The 21,286-nt window shown below is 35.3% G+C and overlaps 1 long non-coding RNA gene across 1 annotated transcript; it reads left to right on the forward strand.

Annotated features, from left to right (window-relative positions):
• The first annotated feature begins 908 nt into the window (after positions 1-908).
• Positions 909-20,933, forward strand: LOC121732465. The gene is made up of 3 exons (XR_006036381.1): positions 909-1,014; positions 14,443-14,449; positions 20,922-20,933. It is a non-coding gene; the product is annotated as an uncharacterized LOC121732465 (long non-coding RNA).
• Positions 20,934-21,286: the final 353 nt, after the last annotated feature.

Below are 21,286 nucleotides of genomic sequence, written 5' to 3' on the forward strand. Positions count from 1 at the left end.
TTAATAACGTCAAATCAACGTCTTGATAACAATGTAGATCCTCCAACCTGTAGTCTTAACTTGGCGTGCAATTTGAACCGTATCTCTTTAGCAATAAGAGTGAAATGAAGCACTGGACGATGTGCATAGGCATTAGCATTGCTGATGTGCGCGCGCGCTATCTGCTGCCCAAAACTGGAGTTAAAATACTATTATTACACGATACACTTAAGGTTCTATTGTATTAATATTTAACGATCCAATTAATAGACCCCTTAAACTATTGCAATCAACTCTTTAATCCAGGGCACATCGAGTGCGCCTAGCATGCGCATAACGAGAAAATTTTGTCTACATGTTTTCTCGATTATTGATGGTTTGTCTCTTCATCTCTTTTGACTCTAACATGACATACATTTTTTTCGTGTAGATCTGTCGTCAAAATCTATCGACATAATGTTACGAATAATAAAAACTAAGGAATCTATAACTCCCATACTATTACCGTTTTAAATTTGGTTCCTTTTGATCTGTCATGTAACGTCAGCCTAGTACCGCTCAAGGTCACCTAAATATTGCAAATGTGTTGAAATGTGTACCTAAGGTACACTTTTTTGACAAGTATTGTGGAGCATGTTTTTTGACGGAGTTACTTTTCCTTATTTTTTATTATTCATAGACATAATGTCAAAAAATTATTTTGACATTATGTCGATATCGACAATATATAACTACTCAAGAGTGAGATATCTCGTTGTACGCGCATGCTAGACACACAGGAATTGTCGAGCTGCGAATGTCACTTGGCAAACCGTTTTATTCTATAAAGTCTGTGAGTTTATTTTGTTTTATTATTTGTTGTTATATTATATTAGCTGCTTTATTTGTTATTTTTGAAAATTTTTAATATCTAGCTATCGCAATTCTTGATATACCGTCCGGTGGCAGACGAATCGGACGGACAAACGGACAGACAACGAAGTCTGAGTGATAGGGTCCCGCTTTTACCTTTTGGATACGGAACCCTAAAAACGGGTTGGAGTCTGAGAGTTCCGGCAGAAGCAAAAAAACCGCAGGAACAAAACTTGTACTTGACTAACCACATATTATTATATCGTTGCATGTTCGAAATGTAAACAAATTAACAATTAAATGTGAATGAGAAATGTATACGCTAAGATTAAGTCATCAAAAACACATTACGACGAGAAAATTACTTCGTTATGATGACCAAAAATAAAAATGAATGAAATTATTTGATAGTCTAGCATGCCAGCATGAAGCCTTGTTACAACATTTTTTTCGAACTAGATAATAATTAATAATCTGTCTGTCTTTGGTGTAAAATTACTTTGGGGTAAAAAACCGGAGGCCCAATCCCCTACACTATTCCCTTTCCTACCCTCCCCTATTCCCTTCCCTTCCCTTCCTATTCCTACCCTCCCCTATTACCCTATTCCCTCTTAAAAGGCCGGCAACGCACCTGTAGCTCTTCTGATGCTGCGAGTGTCCATGGGCGACGGAAGTTGCTTTCCATCAGGTGACCCGTTTGCTCGTTTGCCCCCTCATTTCATGTTCGAACCTTTTTGTATGGAGCGTACCTAATAAGTTTCAAGTACTAAAAAGTCGTATTTTGGCGTACACCTATGAAACATACGCCAATCGACAGAGAAAATAATTATATTACAAACAACAAATACTCTTTGACAAAATGTCGTAAATGTTATACTTTTTGAAATATTTCAGGTTGTATCTTAAATATATCTAAAATGTTATTTATTTTACATTTTCGAACTGAAATAACTCAGAAAGTATATTATTTACGACATTTTGTCAAAGAGTATATTTTGTTGTTTGTAAACATCTTCTCTTTCGATTGGCGTATGTTTTATAGGTGTACACCAAAATACGACAGGTATGCCAATAAGGTTGGTTGTTCTTTGAGAATTCTTTACTTAGAAGTGAAGTTTAAATTGTCAAAAACGTAATATAATTACGCTTTTAAAACTTCACAGACAGGACGATGTCCGTCAGGTACGCTTGTAATATTTAAAATTACTCTATATTTATTAATCTCCCATGTCAACCTAACTGAACATACATCCAATCTAAAGATCAATAAATCTGTCAATCAGAATAACAATTACGAGCGGCATCGGCTAATTAAAACTGCTCGTTACTGACATATTCAACGGGAGATCAATTTACCTGTCGCCTATAAAAATGCTCTCAATTACGTAAATCTCTGTGTTTTAGTAGGTTCACTAGTAGTGGGATTACTAGTAGTAATACAAAACAGTAAAGTAACTCGGGTGTGTAGCACGGGGACGAGTTTAACGCACATTTTTCTGCTCCCTGATGTTATCTGAAAACACGATGATGTGTGCATCCGATTTGTTGTAGTATGAAGATGGTATACTGAATAAAAGGTATACATAGTGAGTCAGTCTTCAGTGTTCTGTTGCGGAGCCACTGCCTCCACGATTACGACGCACGACATGACCGCACCGCTGTTTAAATAAATTGTTACTTACATGTCATTGACTCCCTGTCAAAAACTTGTTATTTTATATTCAAAGCCACGATTGATAACATCTGACACTTCATTGCCAATCGCAGTTTATATAGAAAATGACAAGTTTTTGACAGGGAGTAAATGACCGCTACCGCCATGTTTCGCCGAGTACAGCATAGTAAAAATCGAATGATACGTCATGTGGCGACACTTTTAAAATGACACATTCGAATATGGAACAGGCAACCTAATATCTACAAGTATCATCAATTCAATCTAGTGTATATTTTTTGTAGTAAATTTTCAGTTTTGAATGCCTCACTCAAAAGTCGCATTGTCGCGCCACTTTGCAATGTGAACCGACCCTACTGCTAAGTCCTCTGACGTCCCGACATTCCAATCAGTCTGACAGCTCGTTACGTCGGTGACGCGACGTCGCCGGCTGTCGCTCAAAAATGTCCGCAGCGCTCGCCGACTGTTTATTCGGCACACGCAGATTCCACCGTGGCCCTTATTCCACGTATAACGAGTATGACTACCCATACTTATATTATAAATACAGAAGTCTATCTGTCTGTTGGTACGGAGATACTTTGAGTCCCGGAAAAGGACATAGCACGATACTTTTCACTCCGGAAAAATGTACGGTTCTCGCGCTATAAACGAATTTTGGCACAATGAAGTTGTGCGTACTTAGGTAATAGTTTAAGGGTGTAACAAAATAAAGTGATAATAAAATAGTATTTTTTTTAACTTTTCTATGGGCAAATTCATGAATTTCGGGCGTTACTTATAAAAACATACAAGTCAGTTAGCAACTGTTTTAGCGCCGCTACTTTTACAGTGAACTGGTAATATAAGGAACAAAAATATAGCTTTTTTGACTTCGGTCATTTTAACAGAAAAAGCAGAAGCTAGTATTATTTACCGGTAAAAAAGCTCAGAAAATAGCAGTGCTCAGTTAAGTCAGATACATTTTAATCATTACCAGAATAGTTATTTAGTAAATTAATGTGTCTTCCAATAAGAGCATTATAGCGCATTATGCGGCATAATGCTTAACGTTGAATGTTTCAACAACAACATCGCTTCGCACAATCGAGCAATATCAAAAGTAGTGCTTTCGCTTGATGCGTGCAATGGATACCAACTCTGACAGAAAAGTAGTTTCAGCATAATAATAATAATAATAATATCTATGGACGCTTCACACCACGTCAGTCTGGCCCCGTGCTAAGTACCACCAGACTACGGAAATATATTTAATACTTTTATACTATACATATATTTAAGATTTTTATTATATCATACACATATATAATACACATCCAGATCCGGGAACATTGAAAACTTTTTTGTTCCGTCGGCGGGATTCGAACCGGCGACCCCCGGCTTGAGCTACCAACGCGCTCACCACTGAGCCACAGAGCCAATAATTTGACATTAAGCGCCACTGAGTCGCATTATGGTATCTAATTGGAAAATTATGACGGGCACTCGCTGTCGCACTCAGAGTGGAACATTAATTACTTAAATGTAACTATGTAATTCAAAATTTTGACATAAGCCCCATACGTAACCTGTCAAACTGTTCATTAAATTGAAGCTTAATCATAATTAAATGTCTCTGAGTACGGTGGGAGACATATTTTAAAGTTTACTAAGCTTTAATTTAATGAATATTTTGCTATCAGCTCTATGTACATTTTATGTCAAACTTTTCGTAAATTTTGTAAATATGTAATCTTTCCTAATTGTTTAGGAAAGATTGATACAGAAGCATGAACATTGTGGCATACCTTCATTAATTAAGTAGACATATTGTGTCTGTCTGCAGCACTCAGAGTGGAACATTAATTACTCAAATGTAATTCATTCAAAATTATTATGACATTATGTGTCAAATTCTTCAATAAATTGAAGGTTAATCAAGTTACGCCCGACGCGACGAGATATAGCACGGGACTGAAGTTCAGAAAATGGTTGGTCACCAATGACGAGTTAGTATAGCACTGGATTTAAATTCCGAAAAATGTTGGTCACCCCTGAGTCCCTGACGCAATATAGCACTGACTTAAGTTCCGAAAAATGTTGGTTACTCCTAACGAGATATAGCTCAGGAATAAAGTTCAGAAAAAGGTCGCTTATCCCTGGTGAGATATAGCATATGACTGATGGTTAAAAAAAAGTTGAGTACTCCTGGCAAGATATAGTTCCACTAAACTAAAGCTTTGAAAAAGGTCGATTACCCCTGACGAGATAAAGCACTGACCTAAAGTCCCCAAAAGGTTAGTCACTCCTGGCGCGATATAATATCATTGAACTAATAGTTGAAAAAAAAGTCGGTTACCCCTTCGAGAAATCGAGATATAGCACAGAACTCCTGGTGCGATATATCACTGAACTTAAAGTTAAAAAAAGGTCGATTACCCCTTCGAGATATAGCACAGACCAAAAAAAGTTTGTTACTCTTGGCGAGAGTAACCAACTTTTTTTGGTTATATATATTAACGTCTTTGGCGAGAGTTAATACGTCTTACCTTCAGACGTTAGTACGTCTTTAGACGTTAATACGTCTTACCTACACAAGTACAACCTTAAGTATAACAGCATCCCAAGGATGATCCTGACTACAATCATAGCTGTATCAATATGAGCCATTTCCTAATTCCTATGTATTGCCAGGTAGGTGCTAAGCGAAATCGAGGAAGGCGTAGCTTTAAAATTTAAATAAGCGCCCTGCAGTAGGTACTTGGGTGTTGACTACGAAACTGCGATTAAAACTCTGAATGAACTTTAGTACAGTTACGTGTCAGATCTACGACAGCATATTTCTTTTTTAAATGTTACCAAAAGAAATGTTACTTAAAGTTTAATTTTAAGCAAATTACTTTTACAATTTTTTATCGCATTTCGTAATTAGGTCGTAAATCAATTAAGTAGTTACAGTGTTTTGAACCGTTTTGCTGACACTGTAGGTGGCAGGTACACAATACAAATGCATACAGTAGCGTATTTTAATTTTTTTTTCCAAATCCAGTATGGATTTGGAAAAAAAATTAAAATACGCCATCCAATCCATACTAATACTAATATTATAAATGCTAAAGTGTGTCTGTCTGTCTGTCTGTCTGTCTGTTACCTCTTCACGCCCAAACCGCTGAACCGAATTTGCTGAAATTCGGCATGGAGATACTTGAGTCCCGGGAAAGGACATAGGATACTTTTGTCCCGGAAAAATGTACGGTTCCCGCGCGATAAACGAGTTTTGGCGCAACGGAGTTGCGGGCATCATCTAGTGACAAATAAAGGCACAAAACTTCGTATAAAATGTCAAAATTTTTATAAAATTCTATGCCTCGTTGTTTGCCGCATGGACGTTCCAAATCGTACACATACATTCAAGAGTCATGATAGTCGATTCGATTTGAGTGGTCTAGTAAGTAGATGGCGTACTGTATCTTAAATCTTTAAACGAGCAATTCTTGTATATATATATATATATATATATATATATATATATATATATATATATATATATATATATATATATATATCTATATCGGCTCCAACGATTTTCATGAAATTTAGTATATAGGGGGTTTCGGGGGCGATAAATCGATCTAGAAAGGAATCATTTCTAGAAAATGTCATTTTCATCGGATACCGAGCAAACGGTCACACAGCTAGTTTCACTTATATTGTGATATAACGGTGTAGGAGGTAAGCGAGTACTTTAATACGGAGCAATATTTCGTACAGGTGTAACGTGGCCCAAGTACACTTAGGCTTGGTTCACACGGCACAATCCTGCACGTTTCCTGCACGTTTTTTGCAGTATACGTCTTAACGAATACGTGGCACATACAATGTATATAGAACCATTCACACGTCGATTGTACTGCAATCGACGTGTGATGATTTGTTGCAGTACAATCGACGTGCAGGATTGTGCCGTGTGAACCAAGCTTTAGGGAACATTTATTTTTCCGTGGTGCTATCGGAGTGCGTGATAGGTTGACGAATGCCGTATTAAGACTTTAAAATATTGACTTTCTGTCCAGTAGGTATGCTTAAACTTTCTCCTGATCTTTTGTTTGTTTACTTACTATATTTTTGTCTGCGAAGCATGCACGTCACACGAACGGTGGTTATCTATAAAAAGTTGTCGTATATTTTGAGTTGGCACCACTGCGACTTGACGACCTCTGTGGCTCAATGGTTAAGAGTGGCAGCTCGAGCCGGAGATGTTCCTGGGTCATGGATGTGTATTAAATATGTGTATGATATAATAAAAATCTTAAATATATGTATAATATAAAAGTATTAAATATATTTCCGTTGTCTGGTACCGGTAACATAAGTCCTTCAGGTACTTAGCACAGGGCCAGACTGACGTGATGTGAAGCGTCCATAGATATTATTATTATTGCAGCAACTACTTCCGTTTAGCGTGTTATGCCTGGTTTCTCTGGTATTTCGTCTGGAGTTTGTCTATTCACTAGCGCTATTGTACGGATAATATATTGACGGTTACCAATCAGATGTGCTAGAGAATAGATAAAATCCTCTAAAAAAAACTCATAAAATAGTTTTTAAATGTTATACAATGATTTGCGGGCAGCAGCAGGCAACATCTAGTTTGCACATAAAAGACATCAACGAACACACATTTCATACGAGTACAAACTCCATCAATTCAATTCAATTCAATTCAATTCATTTATTTATTTGCTCTAAAAGTGTAATACAGTAGGTGGTAATGATGTTCTTATAGTCTAACACTTTTAGCTATATTATAAAATAGCATGCAAATATACATAATTATTGTAAAAATTTAAAGTAACTCTTATTTGTCCAAAATTAACATTAATCATTAAATATTATTGGAAGTCAACATTCGTCCAAGTAATAATTAAAATAACAAATTGGTAGTGTGATAAATCGTAGATGACATGTCAGTACAATCATTGTTTAAAATTATTAATTATTACAAATTACAATAGGAAAGAAAAACAGAGAAGACATCAGCAAATGTGTTGCTATAAAATGAATAGTATTTTACCGCAACCCCGCGGCCCACGTAAACGTGGTACAGTACTAGTGAGTTATAATAACAGACAAATTAATCTTTATTTAAATTTAAAAAAAATTGGCTAATTATATTCATAAAAGTACAGGGGTGTGCCAAAATCTTTTCGTTTTCGCTTCGTTATAGAATCGCCGATGATAATGTATGGAATTGACATAAGCGTTCGTCAATATGACGTTGACGTTCGACTCGTCTTATGTCAATTCCATACATTTTGACCGGCGATTCTATAACATAGCAAACGAAAAAGTTTCGGCTAAATGGCCAGGTAAACTTTATATAAGGAGCTAAGTGATACAAGTTTACGGGATACAAGAATGTTAATCCAAGGAAGATCAACATTCACGTTGTTTTTTTTATAAAATTAGGGGGCAAACGAGCGGGTCACCTGATAGAAAGCGACTACCGTCGCCAACGGACACTCGCAAAATTAACGAAAGCGCAAGAGCTGCAGGTGCGGTGCCGGAGTCTTCAATCTACATGTTTTCTCACATCTAAACGGGTAATATATATATCATATTACCCGTTTAGGTCATAATATACTCACTACACAGTACACATTCATTAGTACCGTCGAGGCACAACAAGACATTAATTAGGAATAAAACTTTTATTTACATTTGAGTTCGTTTGGTGAATTAATGAATTCTTTCACGAGCGTTCGTGCGGAAAAATGATTCGAAAGGAACCCTTATTGTACTCGACTGTTATATTAGCTATTAATTAGAGCACAGAAACTATCAATCATTCTATACAATTATTACAGTATAAATATAGGCAGTAGATACAGCTGCGGAGCTAAGATGGTCGCTTTGGAGAGTCATAATATTATGAATCATAATATCATTGATTTCTTTAACTCGCAAAATGGTCACTCTGCTTACAATTCATGTCTAGCAATTCGTAGTAATTTAACATTCGTCAGTTTGACAGTTTTGATAATTTATTTGATAAATTGATTGAAAGGATTTGCTAAATGTGGCCATTTTAACCCCGCTGTATCCTTGAATTTAGTGAATACAAAACCAAGTTTTAGACGCTTTTATATGCTTGCGCCCATTAAGATGGTCTAGGCTCTAGAACGAATTCGGCATTGTATAAGATACCTAAGAATGGTATAAAGATCCTAGATAGGTTATAAAATGTTAAAGTTTTTTAGAAATTGTATAAGTTTGTATAGTTTAGTCGCGACGACGTGATACTGCATACTACATAGTTACAAGTTATCCGAAATCAACCAAGCCAACACGTCCGCTCGATTCGGGCTTTCTAAAGGTGGTCTACTGTATACTATTTATATTGTAGAGTTATAGTGAAATAATAAATAATGTATGTGGTAATATGCTATGTGCTAAGTATGATAAGTCGATATATTTCTGAGGAATGACCGTTAAAGCGTAACCTCCTCCTCCTGCTATTTGTTTTTAATCCGTTTTCAAAGAAAGTAGACAATTATGCTAAAGCTTAGTTATATTATGTTTAGAAACAGCGGTCCGTGATCATATGCTTATAAGTGACATTGATGCATGATCGGAATTTAAAAAATCATGATTATCTTATTATTATAATGATTTTGTAATGATTGTTTTCAAACTATTTCTAAGCATAGCTATGAGAAAATACATTTTTAGCACTCCAAAACAGTTCATACTGTTTTTGTATCCGCGCGATAAGGAACTCCGTTCCAAAAACGGGCAACATCTAGTTTTCATACAAAAGACATCAACGATCACACATTTCAATACAAAAGACATCAGCAATTATTGTGTTGCTACGAATAATGTTGCGATAAAATGAAATGCTTTACGAATGCAACAAAAATATTCACAGAATATTTTTGTTGCATACTTGTACTATTAGTTCAAAATAAGTGAGCCTTGAGTATTTTAGAACTCTTTTTAATTATCATACAGCGACTTAAAATAATTTGATACAATCATGCTTAAAGAGGTGAGTGGAAGAACCAGATAACTAACATTTGGAACGAAGTTCCTTATCACGCGTTCGGCGTAATAAATCTGAATGCTAGACAGAACGACATTTGACCATGATTTGACCTCGATACTTTTTTATTAGTACCTGCATGTTAGGGGCAGAAGGCGTTGATAGTAAGTATACCTGGGCGTCAATAGATGGCGTTTTTTAAATATTTTTTGAGTGTTTATATATACAGGTTTTTTGAACATAAATGAATAAATTCGTTCCGTTCCGTGTCCCTTAACATCTCTCAAGTTTTTTATAACATAAGGACAATCACTCATTTTTTACCTTATAATTTGAACAAACCTTGTAAAGTTATACAAAAGATGAAGTAGGTAAGTACTTACTTCATCATCTGGCTATACGTAAATATTATACGTTATTTTTTACAGATTTCTGTAGAATGACATTCTGCTAAGAAGTAATTTAGGTGTATTGTAAAAAGTCTGTTAAAAAGATTGTGTGACCCACATAAAGTATAGACGTACTGCGGTGAGAATATTCAAGCTTATTTTTCACGTCCCCGACTAAAAAGAGGGCTTGAAAGTTTGACGATGTTGTTTGTCTGTCGGACGGACGGACGGAAATGGATGGACTGCTTTTGATCGAGTTTTTTTTTTCAAGTGCTTCTAGTTTGTGAAGGTTGCTGGTAGTTCCCAATGTACTTTTATACTTTTTAATTTATACATATCCAATAATGTTTTGCAGTCTGTGCTCATAACATGCTTAGAGCCGGCGGTCAACGGGAGTCGCAATAGTCAAATCAGAATAAAAACTCGTAATCGTAAAACATTATGAATACCATTTACGGAAGTGACTGACGAGCTTAAGATAAAGACATATAGAGGTAGTTAGCATATCTAGACTGGCGTCCATCGCGAATCTTATGTATTGGACTAATGAAAACATTCGCTTTGCATATGTAAATTACTGGATGTGGAACAGGAATTAACATCTTAATATCTGTAGAATTGATAGCGGTAGCTCGGTAATGATAAGTTTGAATAAAATAAGCTAGTTCAGCGAGATGATTCACGATTCATGTAACACTCGGATGACTTCTTAAGCTGCAGGGCTAAAATAAGGAATTGCTAAATGTGACCACCTCTCAATCAATTCAGCAAATGAATTGTCAAAACTGTCAAACTGACAAATGTCGAATCAGTACAAAAATACAGAAATGAATTGCAAGCAGAGTTGCATTTTGCGATTTAAAAAAAATGAATCATATCATGATTCATATCAAGATTCTTCAAAGTGACCATTTTAGCCCCGCTGATTGCACAATAGTCAGCAGCGAGGTTTCACATCATTTCATACAACTAATTCTAAAATGTGCCGTGATCGGCGCGTGCGTGCTGAGAAATTTGCGATCACCTTTATTGTCAACTCTAGGTTCGCCGATCGCCGAACATTTTGTGAAATCATCAAAAAGTTGTCAAATCCAAATATGGAGGTAATTTTACAATGTGACATTATACCTCATAGTCTATTGAAATGTTACAATTTAAGAACCGAATTTATTAGAACACGCAATTTTATTTTTGGGACATGTGGGTCACTAGAAGCTTAATCTCTAGTTTGTAGGGTCCCGATCTTGAAAAAAGTGGCGACAACACTTTTTTCGCGATATCTCGGGAACTATACGTCTTACAAAAATTTTTTCAAATTAATAATTTGTTGCAAATTATTTTTCCTACAAATTAGTTTCTATAACTTTTTACCCTAAATTAAAAATTAGAAAAGTTATACTTAAGCAAAAAAGTGAGAAATTTTTTTAACAACATCTGCAGCCTGCAACATATTTATAATATTTTTATTAGAGAGACTTTTTATTTGGTCTGAGGCACAATCATTAAAATAAAATATTTTAAAATCACTCTAGCCACTTCGAATAAAATATAACATAACTACTGGAGCGAAAAGTTATAATTGGACGCTGTATGGCATTCGTGTACTAACCCACAAAAAATTACGTATTGACTATTGAGTTATAAAAGCAGTTATGTTCAGATGATTTAGAACAAGACTGCATTCAAAATTTAACAACAAAAATTGCAGTGGATTAGGACACCAATAGCGACAAATGTGCATTGTCAAAAACGAACATGTTTTTATATTATATTTTTTCATTGAAATAGGAAATACATTTTCTTAAAAATAATATAAGAATGCAAATTAAATATTTTTGAAATTAATTGGCTAGTTTTTTTTAAATATTTAATAAGTTTTCGGTTCTATGACGTCATCATCGGCGGCCAATTGAATACATAAAATTAAAAAAAGAGCATTGTAAAATGTCAACAAGGTGTTCAATTAGTAAAGAAATACTAACCTCCAAACTCTACGTCTCCTCCTCGTATTTATATTTGTTTGGTAAAATTTCTTTTCAATCTTATGTGCTTATTTATAATAATTGTTCAAACGCAAGTTACCAAAAGTTCAAAACGTAATGTTGGTCGAGTTTATTGCTACGACTTGCAAGTAATAATCATTATTTAGCTAGTTTCTCTGATTAGTACTATCAAATGAGTATCACATTATGAAAAATAATCCTCACATCAATGTGGTATTCACAACAATACAATAATAATATAATAACTTTACTAGCATAGCAGCATCTTCTCTAACTTTAAAATCTTCCTGAGCTGTTCACTGAGTCATTTTTGCAAGCGGGAAACACCATGTTAAAATCCATGACTAATGCACAATTTTTTATTTTTTTATGCGCGCGCCCTGCTGGAACTTGGCCTGCGCACTTCGGTGCGCTTTGATTCTGGAGTAAAGAATTGATAGTAACGAGTGAGGCCAATGTTTTGGCAAAACAAGAACAACAACAAAATTTTAATTTTAGGTTATATTTTTGACAGTTTTGACATTGCTCGCACAGTTTTTTTTTTTTAATATGAACTGAATTTAAAATGAAGCAAAGATAATTATTTAACGTTATGCCTTCCAGTGATAACGTCATTGAAGGTCAAACTAAGGTTAAACATATTTGTTTAAAAATATAAGTAACTAAGTGGGTATTTTTTAAATTTTTATAGAGAAAAACGATCACTGACGATCGTTTTTGTAATGGGCACAATTTAAAAAATGGACAGTCCCAATAATACTTATCGCTTCAATGAGTGCGTTTTCTATATTATGTAGGTATACAACATATTCAAATAGTTTTTGTATACAAAAAGATTGAATATAAATTGCTTATATTGGCGTGACGTTTTATACTTGCGATTTTAAATCATTGTTTTTCAGCGCAACGTCGGCTTCAGCTTCATCACGTTAAGAATTTTACCTTAAACTTTTTAATAATGAACCTCATGTCGTTGCGTTAAGGTCCTATTATAGGTAAAATAACTGCGAACACCCAACCGATATCATGGTGATGCGCTAATGGCCAAATTGTGACATTTCATAATAGATCAGTTTATAGCAATGTTCTTATAATTATACACTTAATACTGAACATGTGAAATTGTATATGTATGTCTGTTAATACATCGCGATAATTTGCACTTAACATTAAGCACTATATCTAGCATGATTGGTGAGACATGTTCAATACTTAAGGAGAGTATTTTGTAAGTCTGTACTCGATTCTCATTATAATTATGTAATAAAATTAGGTACTTAATTTTTTCACGAATTTCCCAAAAATAAAGAGACACTGAGTAAATTACGCGGCTAGGCAAGTAGGCATACTATGCGGCCGGCGCGGCGGCGTGCGCCACCAAAGAGTGTTTCCGCGCGCGGGGTCCATGCGTTGGATAATTAATTATTTAATTTTAAGCTACATTTACTCAGTGATTTTTTTTTTCATCTTATATAATAGCCAAATATCACGTCCTCGAGTATTGAACACGTCCCATCAGTCACGCAGTAAGCAGCCATCTCAAAAGCGAAAAGATTACGTGCGGGCTGTGTAGACTGTCCAAATTGGTGTGTACCGAATTGGTACACACCAATTCGGGAAGTCTAATAAGAATCTTCGCAATCTAATTATAATCGAATGCCTATTTCTAGCGGAGGACATGGAGAAATGGCAGCAGCTCAAGGGCAAAGGCCTTGCCCTTAATATATAGAAAGAACGAGAGTTATATTTAGTTGATTAATAGTATTAGGATTTGGATTTCTATGTTTATTTGTAAAAGCAATAGTCATTCATTCATTCAAGAGTAAAAAATCGACTGTACATTTTTCTAACCTTAAGCGCGAGCAGGACGATCACCAGCTGGATGGGTGACCAGTTGACCACAATAATCAATTACACAATGTTTATTTTGCGATGCAAATGCATCAGCCACCGCCGCGCCGCGCCGACTAGCGGTCGGCGACAGCTGCCGCATTTATACTGTAATTTATTCAACGTCCCAAGAGTTATTCCTAGGACAGCGTAATACATGAAATGTAAAAATATGACTGACGATATTTGCAGAATGCTACACTGTGAAAAAAAAAGGTTTTTTTCTGCGCAAAAATATCCGCTCGGTTTATCGGTTTGAAGAAACCGACGTTTTGAATAACATTTTGGAGTCGTGAAAATATGCGTTGAAAAATGTTTGTAGATGTAAAAAATATCGTTTTCTACTGCTATTGCGTTTTTTTGCTAAATAACTTTTATAACAATGTTTTTTTTCCTTTTCAACCTATATTTGCTATGAGATATAAGGAAGGTAATAGTAGAAACCAAAGTCCTTACAGCCTCATTTCGAAAGGGATATAGACATGGGCGTACCGAGGGTGGGGGCAGGGGGCGGCTGCTGCCCCTCCCCTGGATCATGTTGACGTCCCTACTAAGTATATGATCTATAAAAATCAAAAATTCAGGAAACGAATTTGTACCATTTGTTTGCAATATGGGCTCCTGGCCCAGAACCTGGGTACGCCCATGGATATAGAGTTAGATAAGGTCTATTCAGTAGGAATAAAAACCGTATTGGATTCATTAGAAGTGGTATCGTATTAAAGCATGTTAAATTACATTTTATTCTCTTAAAACTACATTTAGGTCGATAAATTTAAGTTTTTGACTCAAAGTCACGTCATTGGCTATTGAAGAAAAAACAGCGGAACCCCCGAAAAGGCCATTTTAATTCTATACAAAAAATTAGAGACGACCATCGATAATAGTGTCAATTATTGTCTAATTACTGTAATTGACAGCGTTGCATTCCGCGATCGTCGCCGTTTGACAGTAAATTACTGTCAAACGGCCCGCCTGCAAAAACCGCCACGTGACATACAAGATTGTGGTTTTTAGGGCCTTAATATGATATATCCCCATATATAGCAGCGGCTTCCAAGTCTTCATAGAATAAACATTAAGCATATTCATAATAAAAAGTGTCGGTTTGTCTATTCGTTAATCGGCTATGTACGGCGGCCGCCTCGTATAAGTTATTTGAATTTTATTCACTGACGTCGGGCCGCCATAAAGGAATGGATTAGTCGAACACGGCTACCGATGTTTCTTTTTTCTCGCGGTTCAATTGAAGTCGATACCGTCTTAACCTTTTTGAATCTTTATATATCGCTAATTAAATGAAACGTCACGATAATTGAATCATTATAATTTCATTAGTGTCGCGTGGGCGGCCATGTTTCATTTTAATTAATGGTTCAAGTGAGTAGCGAGAACTTTTTTGTCACAAACCATGACAGTACCTATGCAAAATAAATTACATACCTAATACTTACATTAAATTTCCAATAAATACTTGCTAGTTATTTCTGAGTGGAAGGACTTTGAGTCCTGAACTAAGAAAATGATTCTCCATACCAAGTTTAATTTAGGCAGCGTAGTGTAAAGGCGCGTTCAGATGTGCGTGTTTTCTACGCACGCAGATTCGGCTCGCGTGTTTTCCCAAATGCTACAGCAGAAAACGAGCACGTCTGAACGCGCCGTAACAAACAATATTTGATATGATAATAGAATAGATATACAACGATAATTTTAAAAATAAAAACTCATAAACTTTTAATCAGCAATTCCATTATTAAAATACAAGGTGTATTTCAATAATCGAAGACGTGCAGACAATACTAAGTATTATTTATCGCACTGCTAAATATTACTTGGGGTGCGAAAATAAATAGTTGGCACTTTTAAATTGCCAACTCATAAAGGTGTTTTCGCTGTTTCAGTCAACACCGACATAAAAACTTTAATTTATCTCTTAAAAATTACAAAGAAAGCGAATATCTGTTGTAGAATTCAGTTGGACAAAATAACATGGTAGGGTTAATTAGTAACTAATTGGAAACTTTTACAGCTGCCGCACATAGATTCTTTTAATTGTTACTTAACTTTAATTTAATAAAAATTAAAATCTGCATAAAAAGTAAGTTAAGTAAAGTTGTGACGAAAGTATACCTAGTTTAAACAACTGAAAACACAAGTAAAAAAAATGTAAAAAAATATGTTTTAGGGATTTTTCCAAGAAACAAACTACAGTAATATATCTCAAATAAAGAGTCATCATCATTCATCAGCCTATCGCAGTCCACTGCTAAACTTAGATTGTCCGACCTTCAGCGTTTAGTTCTATAAGCAACATCAGTAACTTTAGTTCTCTCATGAATTACATTACTAAGAACTCCCACCAAACTATTTTGACTTCAAATTTTTTTTATGAAATAAGGGGGCAAACGAGCAAACGGGTCACCTGATGGAAAGCAACTTCCGTCGCCCATGGACACTCGCAGCATCAGAGGAGCTGCAAGTGCATTGCCGGCCTTTTAAGAGGGAATAGGGTAATAGGGGGAGGTTCGGGAAAGGAATAAGGGAGGGAAGGGGAAGGGAATAGGGTACGGGATTGGGCCTCCGGTAAACTCACTCACTCGGCGAAACACAGCGCAAGCGCTGTTTCGCGCCGGTTTTCTGTGAGAACGTGGTATTTCTCCGGTCGAGCCGGTTCATTCGTGCCGAAGCATGGCTCTTCCACGTATAATGCGTCATGAAAAAAGTATTACGTAAACATATTTTCTATTTTTCAAATAATTAAGAAATGTCTCCACCATTATGAAATAGCAACAAAGGCACATTACCGTTATGATATAATTGCACTAAAACGCCTATATTAGCGTTCGATACTCGCGGCTCGCCTACTTATATATCAATTAACAGACGTGAGGGGGCAATTATAAGCCGGCCAAGAGTGAGCCGGACTCGAGCATGAGGGGATCCGTATAGTAAAAAGTTTGTTATATGGTCTGGATGTAGAACGCAACATTGACCGAGCAGAAATTGGTTTGTAGTACTTACCACATTGGTCAATTTTTCCTTGATAAAAACAAACTATTTCTCAGGATATAAAGAATTTTTATGCCAATCAGCAGGATCGGCGGGGCTAAAATGGTCGCTTTGGGGAATCATATTATGAATCACAAGTAATATGATTCATATATATATTAATACGTGAGCGAAAAACTTTGTATCCCTTTTGACGAAAAATGGGGAAACGTAGGTGAATGAAATTTTGCAAAGTTATAGTTTATATGATGAAGGAGTGCATCGAGCTAATATTATTTTGAAATTATGCTTTTGTCATACATTTTTTTAACAAATAAAACATTATACACACTACAACACACACACTAAGAAAAATGACAGATTTTTGAGTGACAAGCCTATACATACCAATTATACTCTTTTATTAATGGTTGAAGTCTGTTGACAACAAGGTGACAAATTGAAAATGGATTATAGTTTTTTTATTGAATCTTAGATACTAGACAATGCTTACACGGCCAGTCTGAGATCAGCTGAGTCCTAGAGACAAGAGTTGAAAAAAATATGATAAAGTCAATATTTTTTTCAAAATATAGTTAGTAGTCCTAATGCCGTTGAAACTAAGGTCGAATTTCTACCATTGGGTGATCTTTAGTTTTTTTTTAATCGCAAAATAGTCACTCTGCCTTCAATTCATGTCTAGTAATTTGCACTAATTTGACATTCATCAGTTTGACAGTTTTGACAATTCATTTGCTGAATTGATTGAGAGGAATTACTAAATGTGACCATTTTAGCCCCGCAGTTCAGTGATGTAAGCGTGAATAAGTAACAAAAAGACAAACACTTCCGCATTAATTGTAATATAATTGTGTATTAGGAATTCATTTTGGAGACAACACAATCTCTTTGAACTGTATATAGCTAACACTTAACAGGGTCCCGTTCGCACCCCTTGAATTTAAATAATTTCATACGGAACCCTGTCAATGTGGAGTTTTAATTATGGGATATATTTGAATATTCATAATACAATTAGATGCAATTATTGTTGTTTAGTAAAACAATGACTGAAATTTATTTCTTTGCAGTACGATTACTACACAATGTAATTGGCATGAATTATATATTTTATTATTCATTTATCATTGTTAGTTTATTGTCCACATATTATAAGTTTACACAAATTTAATAAAGAGCAAACATTAGATTTTTGCAAGTAAGCTTTGCACTCTTCGTATAGTTAAGTATAGGTTTGACTGTAAATTATTTATGTACGGTTTTTGTAGACAATTTCTGCATATACAGAGTCACAGGAAACTTCTAGTATTAATGATATTTTCAGTATCGATCATATATTTTTTAACGTGCGGCAAATATACTTCTAACTTTAATATATAAAGAATATGATTGATGTTAGAATCACTGACTAAGGACTTTTAAAGAATTTACATAATAAGCTTAAAACGCACACCTAAATTTCATACTATAAGTTTCAAATCTACATCTGTGTTTATAAACAGGTGGCCTAGGCTCATGATCTTATAGGCAAACTAAACCTTCAAAACTCAAAAGGCTTAAAAGACAGCATAATAATTATTATTATGCTGTCTTTTAAGCCTTATTTTTTATCACTAATTTTAAACATCTAAAATTCAGATTATCACAACAGATTACAGAAGAAAATAAAATATTAATCACATACTTAATCTACTTAGCACAGACCAATGAGCACACAATATGTAACATTGTAACATACCTACGTCACGCTAGTTAACTTAAGGCGGCGCGATCCCCCCACATACCCTATGTACGTTTTTGTGACCCCGGCGGCCATCTTGGAAATATAATTACGCGATAAGTAGCATTTAGTCTCATTACTACTTTTGTGTGAAACAGAAATGGATTTGGATATGTGACCGTGTGACAGTTATTTAAAAAAAAAGAAAATTGGGAATTGTGTGAATGTGTTTATTGGTGTTATTTCTGAGAAATAATGCTTCATCTATAAATAGATGATTTGTGGATACAGCAATTGTACTTACTTTGCAGAATAATATAGAACAAAAAGGTCAGTAACTCTATATTACGTTTTAGGTAGAAACCATTGTATTTAAAACATACTATATTTTGAACTAATTTGAAGACCTCTGTGGCTCAGTGGTGAGCGCGTTGGTAGCTCAAGCCGGGGGTCGCGGGTTCGAATCCCGCCGACGGAACAAAAAGTTTTCAATGTTCCCGGGTCTGGATGTGTATTAAATGTGTGTATGATATAATAAAAATCTTAAATATATGTCTATACATATTTATTATACTATTATAAAAGTATTAAATATATATTCCGTTGTCTGGTCCCTGTAACACAAGTCCTTTAGGTACTTAGCACGGGGCCAGACTGACGTGGTGTGAAGCGTCCATAGATATTATATTATTATTATTATTATTATCTAAACAAGTGCCTATATAATATTGTTCCTCAATGCTCATAATATGACATCAGAAAAATATAATATGAAATATACCAAACAGATACGAAGGTGGGCTGCCTAAAAACTGAAAAGTATTACTAAATAAAACAAAACAGTATCTGCACTAATGTAAAGAAAATTAAAGGGGTTTTGATGAAATTTGATATACCTACAGATATTTAACTAAAATTTTCAGCGATATAAAGTACCTAGCCTACTAATAGTGGTACCGACCTACTTTACTTTCCCGCCGTTCCCTTTTACGCGTACAAAGTTAAACACATGACAGAAAGTATATGTCAAAATTACTTCTTCTTTAATTTATGTCGACCTCCCTGAGTTGCCTGAGTCAACTTAAAATCTTGTACGGTACGACGTTACCAGTCGATGTCTTTGACATCTGAGCGCTCGTGCGTGACGCAGCATCACGTTTTTTGCGCGCCTCTCGATTTTTTAGCCGATTCATAGAATCGATTTTTTTTAGATTCATAGAATCGATTATTGATCGACATTGTAGCAAATCGAAAATCTAATTCGTTCGATCACTTTTGTGTGGGATCCGATTTGGGAACAGTAAAAATCTATTTGCATATTTAAAAAACTAACAGCCGAACATAGAAACTTTTTTCTTTTTGGATGTCGGTTCAAATCATAAAATAGTTTAAGACAATTGTAGTTATAATGTGTAACATTATAGCTACAATTCTTACGTTTTATAGTCTAACGTTTTATACGTGGGAGAGCCATGCTTCGGCACGAATGGGCCGGCTCGACCGGAAAAATACCACGTTCTCACAGAAAACCGGCGTGAAACAGCGCTTGCGCTGTGTTTCGCCGAGTGAGTGAGTTTACCGGAGGCCCAATCCCCTACCCTATTCCCTTCCCTACCCTCCCCTATTCCCTTCCCTTCCCTTCCCTACCCTCCCCTATTACCCTATTCCCTCTTAAATGGCCGGCAACGCACTTGCAGCTCTTCTGATGCTGCGAGTGTCCATGGGCGACGGAAGTTGCTTTTCATCATGTGACCCGTTTGCTCGTTTGCCCCCTTATTTAATAAAAAAAAAAAAACAAGTCCATATTATAGTACTAGAACAATTTTTTTATTCCTATCAAGCAAATTTTTCGTGAGTAGCTTCGTTTTAGGGTTCTGTACAAGGACTTGTTGATTACAGAACCCTAAAATGGAACCTTAACCAGCTGACTTTTTTGTATATGAATAGGTTAATAGTTATATATTTTAAGAGTAACATTGTGCTATAAAATGAATCTACCTGCTACTCACGAAAAATTAGCCTGATAGTAATAAAAAAAATTCTAGGGAACCTGTACTAATAACTTTACGATGTTATTGATTTTAATAAATGTTTATTTTTACTGCTTGTATGAAAATAAAATTTTAAATTAATAAAACAAAACGGCGCGCGATGCCTTTCTTCTGCTAACGTTAAGGAATAAGGTATTTACCTATAGACTATAGAATTATAATAACAATAATTTGACGACCTCTGTGGCTCAGTGGGTAATCACGTTGGTAGCTTAAGGGGGTCACGGGTTCGAATCCCGCCGATAGAACAAAAATTTTTAAAGTTCCTGGGTCATGGATGTGTATTAAATATGTGTATGATATAATAAAAATCTTAAATATATGTATAGTATAAAAGTATTAAATATATTTCCGTTGTCTGGTACCCGTAACACAAGTCCTTCAGGTACTTACCACGGGGCCAGACTGACGTGGTGTAAAGCGTCCATAGATATATATATATAGATATTGATAGATATAATTCAATTATTTTCCTATTCTCATGTTTGATATATTATCAGTCGTCAAATAACCTTACGGCCTGCACACACTCTTCAATTTATCTGATTATGTAATTCAGGATTAGTGCAGTAAGGTTTCTGCATAATCTATATCGATTCAATTAATTTAAATTTAAATGTAAAGCAGCCAGACAAAACAAGCAGACATTGTAATAATAATGTCTGCTTGTTGTCTGGCGCATAGAAAGTCACAA

The sequence above is a fragment of the Aricia agestis genome, chromosome 12 (assembly GCF_905147365.1).
Source record: "Aricia agestis chromosome 12, ilAriAges1.1, whole genome shotgun sequence".
NCBI classification, from domain to species: domain Eukaryota; kingdom Metazoa; phylum Arthropoda; class Insecta; order Lepidoptera; family Lycaenidae; genus Aricia; species Aricia agestis.